The 7747-nt window shown below is 39.7% G+C and overlaps 1 pseudogene; it reads left to right on the forward strand.

Annotated features, from left to right (window-relative positions):
* Positions 1–5405: 5405 nt before the first annotated feature.
* On the forward strand, positions 5406–6242 carry LOC149183423 (tropinone reductase homolog At5g06060 pseudogene; annotated as a pseudogene).
* Positions 6243–7747: the final 1505 nt, after the last annotated feature.

A 7747-nucleotide genomic window follows, 5' to 3' on the forward strand; every position in this document is an offset into this window, starting at 1 on the left:
TAAGGCTTAGTGTTGTGTCTCTCTAAAATACCAAGGGTCTTTTGAACAAGGTTTCACAGAATAAATTGACTTGGCCTGCACTTTTGGAGCACCTATTTGTACAAGAGAGCCAAACAGAGATAGAAGTTGGAGAAGCACGTGCTGCAACTGCTGCTGCAAGAGGATGTGATGCAGCTTGGAGGGGTGAAGTCAATATTGTGACTTCTGCAAATGACTTTGTGATACTGATCATTCCAACAGTATTATCCTTAAAAAGAACATTTCTGGATCAAGAAACTTTTGTGGAAGCATTATTATTACTTGAAGTTTGGGCTAGACAGAGAAGTTCTATCAATGGACCTGATTGTTTGAATGGATTCATTATAGCTATAACTTTAGCATACTTAAAAACAGAAGGAGGTGGAAAGCGCATCACAGGCCAAATGACAAGGTTTCAGGCCTTTCGTGTTGTCATAGACTTCATTGCAATTTCCAGTACTTTAGAGAAGGGTATTATCATGCAATCTCAGTCTGTAGGCAATGTGTCATTGGAGCTAAAGAGAAGGCTTCTACAATTCTTTGATGTTGTAATATGCGTTTCAATTGGATATCTTAACCTGGCATTTCGAATGACCGAGAGTGGACTGTTGAGCTTGTGGATGAGGCAACACGGTACCCTGAGATACATCGACAAATGCAAGGACAAAGGATAAGACAGGGATAAAAATATGTAAAAAGGGCATCGATTTTGTTTGCTTCAGTTCTCAATAATCATGTTAGGCCTAAGCTTGAGGTGATCTTTGATGAGGAAAAGAAGGTAACCCACTCTAACCTTATGAAGGATACAGAGAATGTGATTCTGAATCCCAGCATAGCAAAGGTGAAACTGAAGAATGGCAACAACAGCTATTCAATTTTGTGAGGAGTTTAAAGGAAGACTGTGTTTTTAAATCACACAGCAGTTTCGTAGCGCGCTACGAAACTGCTGTAGGTGATGTTTTCAATGCAGAATAAACAGTTTGATCGGGAATGTTAGAAGAGAGACACCTATACATCAATACAGCCTACAGCTCATCTGGAGACATGGTATTTGGTAGCAGCGTTCAATACTTTGAGTTATTAAAGATTTGGGAACATGCTGCTACATTTTCGGAGAATGTTGGGAGACAGAGACCGTATAAACAGAGCACATCTTTTAGTCAATTAATGAGCCATCAGCGCTTTCAAGCATCCAAGGTTAGCTGGTTTATTGCATCTTTAGCTCAGCCATCTCAGCCTAACTGAAGGAGGACAGCTGTCAAGAATCCAAGAAGAATCATGTGACGAGGAGAATGGAATTAGTGTTTTAGTTTGATTAGGATTTTGTGTAATTACAACTCAGCACTTTTGTAATTAATGAATTAGTTAAATAACATATAGGAGTAATTAATAGAGCCTTTGAGCTCGCTCTAGAGAGGGAAGAATGTATTCCTATAAATGGATCAGACTAGGATGTAATAGGGGTTGGAGATTTATGAAAAAACAGAGTTTTTATCAGCTTATGTAAAAAGACTTTTTGACAGTAATATAAGGATTACTTTTTCTTCCCAAGATTCATCATGTGTTCAATGCTCAGAATATGTGTGGTTTTGTCATTATTCTTTATATATTTTACAGCTCACTAAATATGCAATCACTCTGAATTCACCTAGTGCTCAGACTTCCTGTGTATATTTATGAGTTGAGGTTCTTTTTGAGAGATGTTTTGAGTGTTAAACATTATATGCCTTGGCTTCTATGATTGAGTGGTTTATAGTTTACTGCAGAAGTATTTGACTCCATGAGCCCAATGGAAGAGATGTTATTTTGTTGTTCCAACCAGCTTGTTTTCATAAAATGTTTGAAGAATTAGCCATCTTTTCTTGTAATAATTCCTATTACAAATCTGTGAGAGAGCCCTCTCTGACTAAGGAGGCTAACCTTAGTCTAAAGCCTGGTCTGAAGTAGTTACATGAAATCTAACTGGTAGCAGCCATCAGTACATGATTTTGTGATAACATTTTGGTGCGTCTGCCGGGAGTCTGAAGATTACTCATTCCCGAAATTATGAAGCTGAACTTCTGAAGGTAGCAGGAGCTCAGAAGGTTTTTTGAGGCTGCAAATCTACCTTGGCGACTCCATTGTTGAAGAATTCAAAATTCATACATTCATGGTGATTCCACTGGAGTTATGAAGGACTCAGAAGCTACCATTCTTAGTTCAAGGTATGCATGCATAGATTTTTCAAGAATTCATGGTTTCCCAAATCATTTTCCCAAGGATGCATATTTTCTAAGGAATGGTCCCAAATTTAATGGAGAAGATTTGAGTTTAACTCTGAAGCATATCTCAGATTTCTGTCATTTTGCTGGGCTTCTTAGAGTTAAACATGAAGATGTTTGCATTATGTTATTTTATGATTCACTTCAAGGGAAATGCAAACAATGGATTGAAAGCTTTCCTGCCAAATCCATTAAGTCATTTCAAGACCTTTGGCTCATGTTTTTGGAGGAATGGATAGATAGGTCAGAGTTGGTGACAGACTCTCCTTCAGTTGAGGGTTTCAAACAATGGAATGATGATCATATTAATGAAGAAATAGGTGAAAATTTTTCTTTGTCCTTGTCCTCGTATCTAAAGTCCTTTGACTGCAAGGCAGAGGATAAGATGAGCTTTTTGGATGAATTTGCTGCGGACATTGAGAAAGAAATTGAAGGTTTAGAAGGTCAAATTCAGGCATATAGTTTCCATAATCATGATCATTATTTTCAGAAGCTTTCTATGACAAAACACAAGGAAAGAGTGCTGGTTCCTTTCTCTTTTACGCTTGAGGAAATGCACACTGCTGTTGAAGATCAGTTTGCACAGCCAGAAGGTTACAAGAAGAATCAAGCTGTTCATGTGTTCTGGGATCCTATAGCTGATTACATGGAAGAGTTTTACTCTCCAGTGCTTCAGTTTACTTATAAAGATCAGAGACAATTTCAGTGGCAGCGGTCATCACACTGTCAGATTGGCTCTGAACTCCAATGCGGTCAAAGAAATAAAATATCAGATAAAACAGAGGATTGGCTACATTGGAAATTTCATATTGATTGAGCAGAAAGAAATTGAAATTGTTAGGGTAGGTAGGTATAGGTAAATGCAAATAAGCTCAAGGTCAACTGAGCATTTTTCATTAGAAGTAGCTTTCCTTCTCCTACAGTCATGCTTGTCAAGCAAATTTCTGTTTGTCAAATAAATTCTATAAGGCACTGGAACTGCAGGTTCTTAGTGCACCACAAGGGCACACTATCCCAAGTGGAGCCGCTGTTATCACTGAAAAGTCTGTTGTAAAAAATTTTTAGCCTAGCTTAAAGACAGGGTGTTTTCGCAGCGCATAAATCCGTTAGCAGTTTCGCAGCGCCATCTGTTTTAGTGATTTCGTAGCGAAAACACTGACCTTGCATTGGCTGCGCTGCAAAATTGGGAAATGACAGATATTTAAGGTGAATTGATGGAAACACTGCAGGAAACGAGGTTTATCAAACTGTTATATGTGGGCCTGTACTCCATTGAAGGAAGGGGATGATATGGTTCGTTTGCAATATGCATATTCTCATTGTTGTCACTTCATTGTTTTTGGCAAACGCTGGGGCTATAGCTTATGAGATTTCTGATTATATTGTAACTTCATACTGAGGAGATCACGGGACCATGCTTTTCGGGAGCGCTTGCTAATTGACCCAAAGGAGCATCCTATATTGCTAGCTGAACCATCCTCCAATTCACGACAACAAAGGGAGAGAGCAGCAGAGCTTATGTTTGAAAGTCTCAAGGTGCCAGCCCTATTTTAGCAAAGAATGCGGTATTAACTTCCTTTGTTTCAGGACATCCCACTTCTTTAGTTGTTGACTATGGTGGTGGATCGACAATTGTTGCTGCAGTCCATGATGGTTATGTTGTTCAAAGGCTGTGGTGTCTTCTCCTATTGGCGGTGAGGTTTTAACTGACTGCCTTATGAGGTTTTTGGAGAGTAAAGGGATTTTGGTCAAGCCTCGATATTCATTCAAGAGAAAGGAGGCTCGACCGGGAGAATTTCAAATTGTAGATATTGATTTTCCTAATACAACTGCAAGCTATAAAAGATACGCACAGCTGTTTATTGTAAATGATTTCAAGGAAGCTGTCTGCCGTGTATCAGACACAGTCTTTGATGAATCTTCTTATTCTAACATTCCAACAACAATCTTATGAACTCCAAGATGGACAGGGCATTCACTTCGCGGGCTTCCCCAGATGGTTATCGAGAGTATAAACAAGTGTAATGTGGATAATTTAGTGCTTCGTTCAGATATGTGTCAATACGCGGGTTTATATGAGAGCACCGCTTTCATATCATGGCCGGTGGAGATTTCTTTCCGCTGTGGGTGAAACCGATTATTGGCAGGTGGCAAATTCATGAAATAGTATTTATGTCTTGGGCGCAAGTGTTTGATGAAGTGCCAGAGAGAGAGATGTAGTTCATTATCTTTGTAGCCTAGCTCCACAAGAGTTCTTTTTCCACGCAAACGGGTGGCAGAGAGGCAATGACTATGTCCCAAAGAATTCGAGATAAATCGGTGAATGAATGGTTGGAAGCTTTTTATGCTTCATGGCCGCGCTCAAAGAACTGGATTGACCTCTTCGATGCCATTTTTGTCAAGGTTCATTTCATTGGAAATGTTCGGTATCTTCCCGTTTCTCGAATAAATTCAGTACATGTTTACCTGTTACAAGTGCCACGGTGTTAAGTGCTAAAGAGTAAGCCCAAAGTCAGAGTGTAATCAAAGAAAACGATTTTGTCAACTTGCAAACGGTGCAGAGGAAATTGGGAAGGTTCAGAAATCCCCAGAAGAAGTATACAGTTTGCATGGCGAGCTTCTGTCGAAATGGCAAGAAACTGAAACAGAGAAAGGCAGAGGGTTTTGAGATCGATTCACCTTACTTGCACTACAAAAGTGATCAGGAAGACTATGAGGTTGTGCGAAAAGGGCGCAAGTACACAGGGCAGACAGTTGCTATGAATTTTATCTTAAAGCATGGAAAGAGTGAAAAAGACGTTGACAATCTGAGGCAGGAAATTGAGATATTCCGACAGCTGAAGTCTTAAAATATTCTTATTGGTGCTGGAGGTGTTGTCAAGCTTTGCGACTTTTGGATTTGCAAGAGCTATGTCTTGCAATACAATGGCGCTTCGTTCAATCAAAGGGACCCCGCTTTATATGGCTCCTGAACTAGTACGCGAACAACCATACAATCATACAGCAGATGTCTTGAATTTGTCTGTTGCTGCGTGCCCAGGAGATAATAGATAGGATCCCGAGAACTCATTTCATCAAGTGTTTTGCAAAGTTGGGTTGTATTTGTTTTCATGCACATAGAGTAGGATGGGGGAGAGTTCAAGTAGCAGACAACAGAGGTGGTCACTGCATGGTATGACGGCCCTAGTCATTGGCGGTACAAAAGAAATTGGACGTGCTATTGTGGAGGAATTAACTAGTTCAGGAGCTGCTGTTTATACATGTTCGCGTACAGAGAAGGATTTTAATGAATGTTTGACTCAGTGGAAGGAATCTGGGCTGCAAGTTGATGGTACAGTCTGTGATTTACCATCTCGTTCAGCACGAGAGGAGCTGATTGAAAATGTTCTTCGTTTTGCAATGGGAAACTCAATATGTGGATTAATAATGTCGGTACAAATATGAGGAAGCCCACTATGGGTTATACAGCTGAGGATTTCTCATTTCTTATGTCTACCAACTTTGAATCAGCTTATCATCTATCTCAGCTGTCACATCCTCTACTAAAAGCATCAGAAAAGGGAAGCATTGTTTTCATTTCATCTGTTGCTGGTGTTGTAGCTATTTTCTCTGGTACCATATATGCAGCCAGCAAAGGAGCAATGAACCAACTCACAAAGAATCTTGCATGTGAGTGGGCAAGTGACAACATACGTGTTAACTGTGTGGCACCATGGTATACCAAGACATCACTCGTGGAGAAGCTCTTGGAAGACAAAGAGTTTGTAGAAAAGATACTTGATCGTATTCCTTTAAAGCGTCTTGCTGAGTCTCATGGAGTTTCATCCCTCGTAGCTTTTCTTTGCCTACCTGCAGCTTCATATATTACTGGTCAGGTTATTTCCGTTGATGGAGGAATGACAGTAAACGGTTTCTATATATGAGATCAGAAAGTAAGGCTTAGTGTTGTGTTTCTCTAAAATACCAAGGGTCTTTTGAACAAGGTTTCACAGAATAAATTGACTTGGCCTACACTTTTGGAGCACCTATTTGTACAAGAGAGCTAAACAGAGATAGAAGCTGGAGAAGCACGTGCTGCAACTGCTGCTGCAAGAGGATGTGATGCAGCTTGGAGGGGTGAAGTCAATATTGTGACTTCTGCAAATGACTTTGTGATACTGATCATTCCAACAGTATTATCCTTAAAAAGAACATTTCTGGATCAAGAAACTTTTGTGGAAGCATTATTATTACTTGAAGTTTGGGCTAGACAGAGAAGTTCTATCAATGGACCTGATTGTTTGAATGGATTCATTATAGCTATAACTTTAGCATACTTAAAAACAGAAGGAGGTGGAAAGCGCATCACAGGCCAAATGACAAGGTTTCAGGCCTTTCGTGTTGTCATAGACTTCATTGCAATTTCCAGTACTTTAGAGAAGGGTATTATCATGCAATCTCAGTCTGTAGGCAATGTGTCATTGGAGCTAAAGAGAAGGCTTCTACAATTCTTTGATGTTGTAATATGCGTTTCAATTGGATATCTTAACCTGGCATTTCGAATGACCGAGAGTGGACTGTTGAGCTTGTGGATGAGGCAGCACGGTACCCTGAGATACATCGACAAATGCAAGGACAAAGGATAAGACAGGGATAAAAATATGTAAAAAGGGCATCGATTTTGTTTGCTTCAGTTCTCAATAATCATGTTAGGCCTAAGCTTGAGGTGATCTTTGATGAGGAAAAGAAGGTAACCCACTCTAACCTTATGAAGGATACAGAGAATGTGATTCTGAATCCCAGCATAGCAAAGGTGAAACTGAAGAATGGCAACAGCAGCTATTCAATTTTGTGAGGAGTTTAGAGGAAGACTGTGTTTTTTAAATCACACAGCAGTTTCGTAGCGCGCTACGAAACTGCTGTAGGTGATGTTTTCAATGCAGAATAAACAGTTTGACCGGGAATGTTAGAAGAGAGACACCTGTACATCAATACAGCCTACAGCTCATCTGGAGACATGGTATTTGGTAGCAGCGTTCAATACTTTGAGTTATTAAAGATTTGGGAACATGCTGCTACATTTTCGGAGAATGTTGGGAGACAGAGACCGTATAAACAGAGCACATCTTTTAGTCAATTAATGAGCCATCAGCGCTTTCAAGCATCCAAGGTTAGCTGGTTTATTGCATCTTTAGCTCAGCCATCTCAGCCTAACTGAAGGAGGACAGCTATCAAGAATCCAAGAAGAATCATGTGACGAGGAGAATGGAATTAGTGTTTTAGTTTGATTAGGATTTTGTGTAATTACAACTCAGCACTTTTGTAATTAATGAATTAGTTAAATAACATATAGGAGTAATTAATAGAGCCTTTGAGCTCGCTCTAGAGAGGGAAGAATGTATTCCTATAAATGGATCAGACTAGGATGTAATAGGGGTTGGAGATTTATGAAAAAACAGAGTTTTTATCAGCTTATGTAAAAAGACTTT

The sequence above is a fragment of the Pinus tabuliformis genome, chromosome 3_2 (assembly GCF_031772625.1).
Source record: "Pinus tabuliformis cultivar Carrire ecotype Pingquan chromosome 3_2, CPIR1, whole genome shotgun sequence".
In the NCBI taxonomy this organism is placed as follows: Eukaryota; Viridiplantae; Streptophyta; class Pinopsida; order Pinales; family Pinaceae; genus Pinus; species Pinus tabuliformis.